The sequence below is a fragment of the Azolla caroliniana genome, unplaced genomic scaffold (genome assembly GCF_043228905.1).
Source record: "Azolla caroliniana isolate FFs.n. ecotype wild unplaced genomic scaffold, voAzoCaro1.0.p SCAF_10, whole genome shotgun sequence".
Taxonomy (NCBI): domain Eukaryota; kingdom Viridiplantae; phylum Streptophyta; class Polypodiopsida; order Salviniales; family Salviniaceae; genus Azolla; species Azolla caroliniana.
Window position 1 is genome coordinate 10097605 of NW_028230445.1, and position 10667 is coordinate 10108271.

At 41.7% G+C, this 10667-nt stretch overlaps 1 pseudogene across 1 annotated transcript; it reads left to right on the top strand.

Moving 5' to 3' along the window:
* The first annotated feature begins 6868 nt into the window (after positions 1-6868).
* On the top strand, positions 6869-9468 carry LOC147859011 (epoxide hydrolase 3-like; annotated as a pseudogene). The gene is made up of 5 exons (XR_015530332.1): positions 6869-7004; positions 7565-7775; positions 7868-8050; positions 8126-8352; positions 8694-9468. The product of XR_015530332.1 is annotated as an epoxide hydrolase 3-like (transcript).
* Positions 9469-10667: the final 1199 nt, after the last annotated feature.

The following is a 10667-nucleotide window of genomic DNA, read 5'->3' on the forward strand; positions in this document are numbered from 1 at the left end:
AGGCCCTCGACGACGTGTTACATCGATCTCCATTGGACTTGGACCACCTGATGGAATCATGTGTGAAGTTTGGGTAGTGCTCGTAGGTGTCGAGGCTACTACCAAAGCATATGTTTGATCCGTTCTTGGTCATGACATTAATTGATGCTCCAAACGTCGTTCGAATAAGCGGTTGTCACATAACACTGCACGACTTATCGATTTTGTAAGTGATCTTGGATCTTCATGAAAAGTTAATAGCAAATCCTTTACATCATTTCTTAGTCCATAGTGAAATTGATCCATTAAGGCTTCTTCATCCCACGAAATATCACAAGCTAGGAGGTGGAAATCTGTGGCATAGGCAGAGGCACGACGGTCCCCTTGATGCAGTCTTCGAATGTTGTTAATCGTTGTTCTAACACTATCAGTGTCTCCAAAGTTTGCTTGAAATTCTCTAATAAAACCTTCGAAGTCTTAGAGAAGAGGAGGCTTCTTTTCTAGCAGTGGTGCAAACCACGCTAATGCAGTTCCTGTTAAGAGGGTCCCAACGAGTCCAACTTGAGCTGCATTAGTCGGATAACTATTAGGGTGCATATGAATTACTAGACGTACTTGGTTTAGAAACCCTCGAAACTGTGATCGATTACCATCAAACTTCCCAAGAAAACAAATCTTTGGTTCTTTGGGAGCGGTTTGTTGCATTGAAGCTTGTTGATGAAGAGACCGCAATGTTGTTTCGAGTTGCAATACACATGTCGATAACTCATCATATTGTTGTGCCTTTTCTATGCTTACTTGTTGCAAATCTCCAAGCAATCGTTGATTCTCTTGTTCTAACGCCACAAACTTATTTGCGAGATGCTCTAGTTCAGAGACGACTTGAACATACTCTTGTTTGCTAACTAACTCCATGGAGAGGATAACGTTTGGCAAGATTCTCAGAGAGAAGGAAGGAAGGAGAAGAGAGTGAAAGAGACACAGAAAGAGAGAGAGCAAGGAAGAAAGAGAGAAGGTAGGAAAATCTGGTTCAAACTGTCAGGGCCAAAGTTAGGAACGAGTTTTAAAATGAAGAAGAGAATGAGAAGCGAAAGATATGAGAGAGATAAGAAGAATTTGATAATGTATTAACAACGAGAGCAATGTTTACAAGAATATGCCGAAGATTGGCGTTGAACCAGAATGGTTCATCAATAGTCAAATACATGTTTATATAGCATGGTTTGGATACATGCATGCTTGGCACCTCATAGGCATGCATGATCGCCACTTGGCATTCATGCAAGCATGCCCCTTGGCAATCATGTGTTAGCCTATGCAAGGTGGCGACATTTCAATAATATTTATTATATGTATTTCTTATTGATATAATTATAGAATTTATTATTTAATATATACAATATGATGTATCTTAATGGATGGGGTTGTATGCCTTCTTTGAGGGGGTCATGGGTTCGAATCACCATAAAGCTTATTGGGTTTTGTATACACATGACAAGATGCGTCCTAACATACATAGCTATGTGACAAAATGTCACCAATGTTAGGTTAACAAAGCCGAGCGACTTAAAGCCGTTGGACTTTTACATCCCTTGGACATTCCCAATAATAAGTGGGAAAGTATATCCATGGATTTTATTGTTAGGCTTCCCAAAAAGACCATGATGCCATCTGGGTTGTGGTTGATCGACTAACTAAAATGGCCAAATTTATTGCTACTAAAACCATGGTAATAACAATCCGATGGTCATCCTCAATCCGATGGTCAAATAGAACAAGTAAATCAAATTATTGAAGACATGCTTCGTGCATATGTTGGTACAAAACCAACAAAATGGGAACGTTATCTCCCAATTTTGGAGTTTGCTTATAACAGCTCCAAGCATACATCGATGGGATATAGTCCTTTTATGTTGATGTATGGTTTTCAGCCACGAGCCCTGATTGATGTTAATATACATCATGATGAGTTGTGAAGTACGCAAAACTTTCTTCGGGATATGCAAGATATGTTGCATATTGCATGAGATAATATATAAACAATTCAAGATAGAGTGCATTTTTATGCCGATCATAATAGACAACCTCGTGTATTCAACCCTGGATAGAAAGTATTTTTACGTGTACCTCACAATTCTAAGACATTGTCTATGGGTAAGTGCATTAAGTTAGCCCCACAGTTTTGTGGACCTTTTACAATCCTCAAACGCATTGGTTCATCAGCCTATTGTCTCGCTCTTCTTGATGGTGTTGAAATTCATCCAGTTTTTCATGTAAGTTGTCTAAAAGAACTTCTTGGTTCTGGGGACAATACAATGACAACTGAAACTCTAGTTACTTCTGAAGAATTATCTTTTAAACCACATGTACCAGAGATAATTCTCGATGTTAAAACAAAAAAATTGCGTTCTAAAATAATCCGAGAATTTAAAATAAAATGGATGGATAAATCTATCAAAGATGCCACATGGGAACGCGAAAATACTCTTAGAACTTTCCATTGCAAAAGTGCAATCTTTTAAAGAGGGGGGAGTATGTTACGGGCATGACCATATAATATCCCGTGGTGAGAATGTACCGTAGTATTCTATAAATGTGGATAAAGTGTGAGGCTTAAACGAGAGTGTAAAGAAGGGGAGGATTACTTTTAATCCTCGGGATTGAGACAACCCATTAGGCCAAGTGTGAACTTGCCTGGGGGACTTAGGTCTGGCTATAAATATGAGGCCTAGCTACCCTCATTTCATCATCTCTTGACTACGTCGAGACTTTGCTCTTGTGGTGGGTCAACTCTTGTAGCGAGCGCTCTAGCACCAGGTATGACTCGACGCCACGACGGTGGTATGGGACGCTGATTGAGGCTCGAGTCCGTCTCGATCCTTTCGCTCGGGGGTGGTTGGGTGGATCGACACCCTTATTTCTCTCTCTCTCCTTTCTTATAATCTATTTTTGTTATCCTTATCATATGCTTACATTAGATCATAACTCTAACACTTTTCGTAGTCTCTTCCATGCCAGGGCGCGCAGTCCCTACTCATGAGCATGTGGTAGAGTTCCCAATATTGAGATGCTTCCCAAGCTCATCTTTTACGACGTGTCATCTTGCGCATCTCTTTGCGAGCCTATACTAAGTAAATAGTACCACTAAATCGCGACACTTTAAGTTGTCTATATAAGTCTCTACAATACTTATCATACCACTTATTTTGTGGCATAGACCCTATTCTACTGTGATTGAAGTATTTCATGTAGGGGAAGCTACTAATTGCTGGTGAGTGAAGGATGTGTGTGAGTTCTGTAGTTAGGTTCTCTAAAGTCAAGGAAGAATCAAGAGAGGAGAGATGGAATTGAACATGTCGGGAGTAGATGTCAGAGAGCTCATGCGTGAAATGTATTGTGGTGTGATGGTTTGGTTGACTAGCGTTGGTGGTGTTGGAGGTGTCATATTTTAGTTCAAAATATAGCAAGCTATGGTCTGCACCAATAGGGCATGGGGCCACCTGGAAGAAGTTAATCATTGGGGTAACTTCTATGTGTCCTATTAGGTAATCAATTATGCTTTCCCCTCCTCCATGTGGGAAACATGTAAGCTCTTCCGAGCCCGGTGTCGCGTTGTTACGTGCGTGCGTGGAGAAAGGGGCGGGACCACGGGGGTCTTGAACCGAGGAGCGAGAGAGAGAGAGAGAGAGAGAGAGAGGTTTGTAGATACGCGAAGCGACAAGGAGAGATATAGAACGTAACACTTGATTTCAATAACAAGAGATTACAACGACAAGAGAATACAACTCTAACGGTTACAACCGACAAGGCGGCGATGGGCCCGACACGGGGATCCTACTCACGCACACAGACAACACTCGCTCGACTCCCAAAAACAAAACAAAGGGGGGGGGGAGCCTCTGCTAGAAGCGCACGGGCTGTCCACGAAGCAGAGGCAACGAGCTCCCGACCCACAGAGACCGACGACCGGAGGAGAAGAGAGAGCTCGGCACTCAAATCTGCAGCAGCACTTCGTCCTCCCTAGCGCGCGATACCCTCTCCCCTCTCTCCTCTCCTTTTTATATTCCCATCCTCCTATCAATCCGCTTTATTCCCTGTCCCTCCTGACAGAGATACGCACAATCCCCTAATAAATGTGTGCTACTTAGTATTTACATCCACCGATCCATTTATGAATCGTGTGCAAAATATCAAGTCACGCGTCTATCCATGTAAGAGCCGGTTCATGCGCTTTTCTCTCCGATTCCGCCTATGGCCGGTTTTCTTCACGACATCCACCCCCACCAAACCGTGCATCCACCGGCATGCGCTAGAGACGGGTAGATACCGAAGAAAACCGGCCTCACTTGTTGCTCTCCGATTCTCCGCCGGGCCCGAACTGATCGTTGTTGTCGCTCCTGCTCGCAGGCTCCGGCTCATCTTCGAACCGCTTTTTGAATGCTTTGATCCGCTTCCCGGCCACCGGCATCGCCAACCGTGTCCCGTCGAGTTCCGCGAGGTAGTACGTGCCGTTGTCGTTCGCGCTCGTCACCATGTAGGGCCCGAACCACCTCCTGGCAAACTTTCGTACCGCCTTGTGCTGATTGTCGAGGCTGCTATCATATACCAAGACCCAATCGCCTTCCTCGATCTTCTTTGGTCGTAATCGGTGCGTCCAGTTGAATCGGGTCTTGTTCCACTCCCTTGCTGCTCGCAGCTTTTCCTTCACTTGTATCACGACCTCCGGCCTCCGTTCGAGTTGTCGGATCCGCGCCGCCAGCAACTCCTCCCGGCTCATTTCGTCCTTCCAATCTATTGCCGCCCATGAAGAAACCGTCCGTTCCACCGGCATAACCGCTTTACGGAGAGTCGGCGCTACCGTGAGCGCCTCCTTCAGTCTCCGTACCGACTCTGTGTGCTCCGTCCTCCACTCAAAGTTATGCCCCTTTTTCAATAGCCCGTAGAGGGGTTCCGAAACATGTGCGTAGTGCGGGATCCAGATGTGGTAGAACGCGCATGCTCCCAAGAATCTGCGGACCTCCGTGACCGAATTGCAGTCATGCTTCATCGCGGAGATGGTTTCCACCTTGGTCGGAGACGGTTTCCGACCGTATGGTCCGCATAGGTGCCCGACGACCATGATCTCTGATTGCCCGAAGGCCGACTTTTCCCCAGAGAAGGTGAGCCTCGCGCCTTCTAGTCTCTGCAGCACCTTCTCCTCAAGAAATATCTTTTTGACACTTTGGTGACCCCGGTTCTTCTCTATGGGGTGGAAGTATGGGGCGGTAGCATCCCTAAATCTACGTGGAAAGAGTTTGAAAATGTCCAAAAACATTTTCTTACAAAGTTTCTACAAGTTAAGAAACAATCGCCTTACACCCTCCTCCTTGAGACGAGATTGCTTCCCATTGAGATCATGGCCATGGAAAGGGTTGTTGAATACATGCTTAAGGTTCAAAAAAGCCCCTCACATCGACTTCCTAGAATTGCATGGGAAGCAAGCAAAAAGATCCAAAAGATGCATAAAAGCAAAATTTTGTGTTCCAGTTGGATGCAAGATTTAGAAAAATGGTTTGGTAGATGGGATGCAAGACACTTGCTTCATGATGCATCACTAGATTCCTCTGTAAATGAGGCTTTTTTGCAACGCCAATGTATCATGACATGGGACAAATGTGGTGGCTCACGCTTCACACATTATACTACAAATGTTGCACCTAACTACAAAACCATATTCTTCGCGGAACAAGGAAGCCATACACATCGATACATGCTAGAGCCCATCCCGATATCTGCCATTCGAACCATTGCTTCCATGCGACCTAGCTCGCACACATTGAGATGTGAGACGGGGCGTTGGGGCACAAGTGATGAGAGTGGCCGACTATGCACACTTTGCCCTAAACAAGTTCGAGAGTCTGAGTATCACACTTTGATACAATGCTCTACCTTTGATCATATTCGACCATGCTTTCCACATCTCTTCGATCGAGCCCAATCCTTCCATGAATTTCTCTCACAACCATGATGTGCACTCTCGATTGTAACATGCATTGGTAAAGTTCTTGAACATCGAGAGTCGCTACTCACCTTCACAGGTATCACGTGAAATGTAATATTTTTGATCTCATAGGTCATATTTGACCTCCAAAGACGATAATATAATCTATCTATCTATCTCTCCTTGTCTGTGTAGTCTCCCTCCCTCTCCCTCCCTCTCTCTCTCAAGTTTCTAAACGGCTTAACCGGTTTGAGCCGGTTTGGCAAGGCTCAAGCCAAGCCGAACCGAGCTCAAACCATTTAGTCAAGCTCAAACCTAAGTCGAGCCACTAAGCCGTTTAAAACCGGTTTAGCTAAACGGTTTAGGCTTGAGCCGAGCCGTTGTCGATCCCTATTGGAGACATAAGTTTGTGTGATTTTTGAGTTTTAAGTTTTGTGCAATTGGAAGTTTAGGGTTTTTTTAAATAATTTTTATGTAATGTTTCATGGCAAATTTTTGTTTTACACTTAGAATTTTTTGGAGTTCTTGATATTTTTTTTTGAGTCAAGCTCCTTGTCTAAGTAGGTTGGGCTCCTTCTATGAGTCGGGCTCCTTCCTTGAGCTGGTCGTGCTTTTGGTGACAAAGTCCAGCTCTTGGTGATAGAGGCGGTTAGAGAGTCGGCCTCCTGGTGATAGAGCTTGTCAGAGAGTCGGACTACTAGTGATAGAGTCAGGCTCTTGGTGACAGATGTTGTCAGCTTGTTATCCACATTTGACCGTCCGTGCCCGTGATTCCCTCACTTGCCCTCTTTAATATTTGGTACTAGTTAGATACGAGCGGACAAAATGGAAATACATATCTCATTCATACATTAGATATAAAGAGAAACCTCACTCTTTTTGTTGGGATTTGTATTATTGTGGAATCAATCGTCTTCTCTGTTGTTTTTCTACTGTCTTTTTTTCTTATCAATTACCTTCACCATTACCAACATGATGGAGGGCGTGAATCACAGAACCATCGCCACCAATGGCATCAACATGCATATCGCAGAAATGGGCCCAGGTCTGTCTTTTTTCCTTCAACACACACACACACACACACACATTCAGTCAAAAACAAAAAATTAAAAGATAAGGCTAGATTTCCTTATGCTCCATGACCATTATCTTCATTCATGCGCTGGAATGATTCTTGAGATTCTTCACACAAGTCTGAAGTGCACGAGAGGTCATCCAAGATCAAACGAAAATAAAAGATATAGCTTTCCGAATGCTCCATCATCATTATCTTAATGCACGAAGTTTTGGATGCGCACCGTACCATACCTTGACGTGGTACACAACTATTGATCCTGAGAAACGTGGAGTATTGTCTGGTGGATTTATCAATCGATGCCAAATTTTCACAATAATGACATATTTGTTAATGAAAGATATCATAATCCACAAATCATCTCACATCGAGAGATTTGGCATCATGCATGTCTCAATCGAGATTCAAATATAATTGATTTCCAGAGGGAATATTAAATGATTAGTCTAATGGATGGAGTAAATTAGAGTTTTTGGAGCGATTCTTGAAAGAATTCTCTTAACCATGCTATATATGTAATGTAAATCCAGGTCCAGTGGTCTTATTTCTTCATGGCTTTCCTGAATGCTGGTACTCATGGAGAAAGCAAATGAGTGCATTCTCGGAAGCTGGGTTTCATGCAGTGGCTCCAGATCTACGTGGCTATGGTGACACTGATTCACCTCAAGGTGTAGAAAACTACACAGTCCTCATATTGTTGGTGATTTAATTGGCCTCCTTGATAGCTTGCAATGCCAAAAGGTATGTAAAAGTCGTTCATCAGTGATAGTGTATAGATCGGTTTAGTTGGAAAAAACAAATTAATATAGAAGATGAGGACTTGTTCTTACCAGGTGTTTGTAGTTTCACATGGCTGGGGTGCTATCATCGGATGGTACCTATGCCTCTTCCGCCCTGAAAGGATTATTGCGCTTGCTGCCCTTAGTGTTCATTACTGGCCATACCATCCGGCAGGTAGCATTTTGCACTTTGCCCGAGCTGCTCATGGTGAAAATCACTATTTATGCAAATTTCAGGTATGGGAAGTGGAGAATTTTTGCTGTAAAAATATTTGTAAATAGATTATTATGTGACTCCTTGTGTTTATGCAGGAGCCTGGGAAAACTGAGGCTATGATTGCAGATATTTCACCAGATGCGTTTTACCGAAGAGTGTTTTGTAATGCGGGCAACCCAAATCTGGATCAAGTCCTAGACAAGCTTGATAGGTCTCCAACAATGCTTCCGGATTGGGTATCTGAAGAGGATATTGAACACTATGTGAAAGCTCAGAAAAGCGGATTTACTCCCCCCCTTAATTATTATCGAGCACTTGATCTGTAAGAACGATAGGACCTTCATGATTTTAAAGCTCTTTTCAAAATTCCATGTAGCTTGACATCAGCTTTTATATATATCCGTCTTCATGCGGCATATGTTTTGCCATTAATCTTGTGGACCCAGATTTGTGGCTTTCCAATGCCATGATTATGGATTTTTAAGTAAATATATCGACGTTTCATAGAAGCCCTTCTGTTCCAGAACGAGATTTATGCGAACAAGGATTATTTAGTATCAGAAACTAGGAACACAATATATACATAGTGCAAGTGAAGTACTTTTTAAAAGAACCCGTTTCAGTTATTCAAAAGCTAATGGCATGTGTGCATGAATTTGGCAGCTCTTGGGAACTTACGGCTCCATGGGCTGGCAGCAAAGTGATGGTTCCAACACTTTTCATTATTGGAGACAAGGATCTTGTGTATAGCTTTTCTAATGTAAAGGAATACCTACATGGTGGTGGCTTTGCTAAGGATGTACCGAACCTCAAGGAGTGTATAGTACTTCAAGATGTGGGGCATTTCTTGCACGAGGAGAAACCTGAGATAGTAAATAATCACATTCTCGGCTTTTTCAAATGCTTCCATGTTACATGACATGCAGAAATCTAGAGCTCATAAAGAAATATGTTGAGTTTCAACACATCAATGACTCTTTCGATGTGGCCTCGTAACTCATGACTGGAAAGTGCGAGTGGACAACCCTCTCAACCTTATCATGGTTTTGATCAACCTATGATTTTCACCACATCAATCACTTTTCGATGTGCCCTTGTAATTATTTACCGGAAAGCGCGCTTTGAATAACTCCCTGACCCTTGTTATCGTTCTAAAAGATATATTGTTATCTAGTGTTTTATCAGTCAACAAAAGGGAAGGTAAGGGTAAAATATCTTCCAATATTGAATGTAATCTATATTCTTATATATGGGCTGTTACACATGCCGGCATGGCACCTAACTGTTACACATGGTGGCTGCCTGGGCTATGCACATGGTGCTTCGCATGGGAGTGGCTGGGACCAGACTGAGCTGGGACTGAACTGGATTTGGCTGGCCCGCTCCATAATATGTATAATGTCTTCCAACTTGAGTTAAATCCATGAAATTTATATACACAAGTTTTGCTTGTTTTAGTTACATTGATAGTGACGATTCTTATGTCGATTCTTTAAACAACTTAGATTGTTCTTACTTCCCCAAAAAATATCTAGACATATTCCACTTCCATATTGTGTAAAAGGTTATTTTCCTCTTATCCACGCTTGGCTTTGAAACTTATGACGTTCTCCCATGGTGGAGAGTTTTTCATAATCAACATAATATACATAGTTGTAAGATGCCCCCATATGTCATCTATTTTCTAGATTGTTATTAGTGCATGCTGTAGTTCTATATATGAGTTGCTACAGTTTATGTTTATGCATATCAAAGAAAGTTAACTTGTTTAGAAGTGCTCTTTTTGGGTGATAGATGAATCTCTAAAGTTTGGTAAGGGTAATTTAATTGTGGTTATTAATGTGGGCCTAGGCCTTATACCATGAAAAACAAGTGCATCATGTGTCTGTAAAAATATAATGAAACGAGTTAATGAGAGGTTTGCTAACCCAGTGGATAGATGTGGTACAACTTTTGTTCATGAGAGGTATGTTGATATATATTTACTCTAGCTTGATGTTGTTGTACACTTTGTTGTTTTATGTACATTTTGCTTGTTAAGAAGTAAAATTTTAGTGATATACATTATATTGTTAGTTTTGTTGTTTCATGTGCATTTTGCTTGAAAGATATGCTATTGTTTTTGAGCTTTGGGTTATGACTCAATTATTGAGTTTAGAAAACCACATTGTAAGGACACATAATGCCATAATTTGAGGAGAAAGAAAACTTTAGAATCTCATAATTGAAAGAGATGTTGTATATGTAACATGCCATTGGATACTAGAAGTCCCATTTTATAAAATTGAATATTAGCATCAAGGTTAGGATTGGATGTGCGACCAACTATTTCATTGAGCATTTATTCTAAAATGCCAATGTTATTGGAATGACAAATTTGGAACGTGGGAGTACATTGCATTCAAAAATTTTAATCAATTGTCAAAAAGCACAAATATAACATGTTTTATTATTATACCTCTCTATAATAAAGATAACGTAACATTTACTCAAAAACACGTCTACCATTATGGAAAGATAATGTATTCTATTGCCAAAAAATAATAATGGCATAGGCTTGCTTAATATTATAAAAGGATGATAAATTCTACACATAATAACAATGGAGGAGGATGATAAGTTTTCATACCCTTCCAA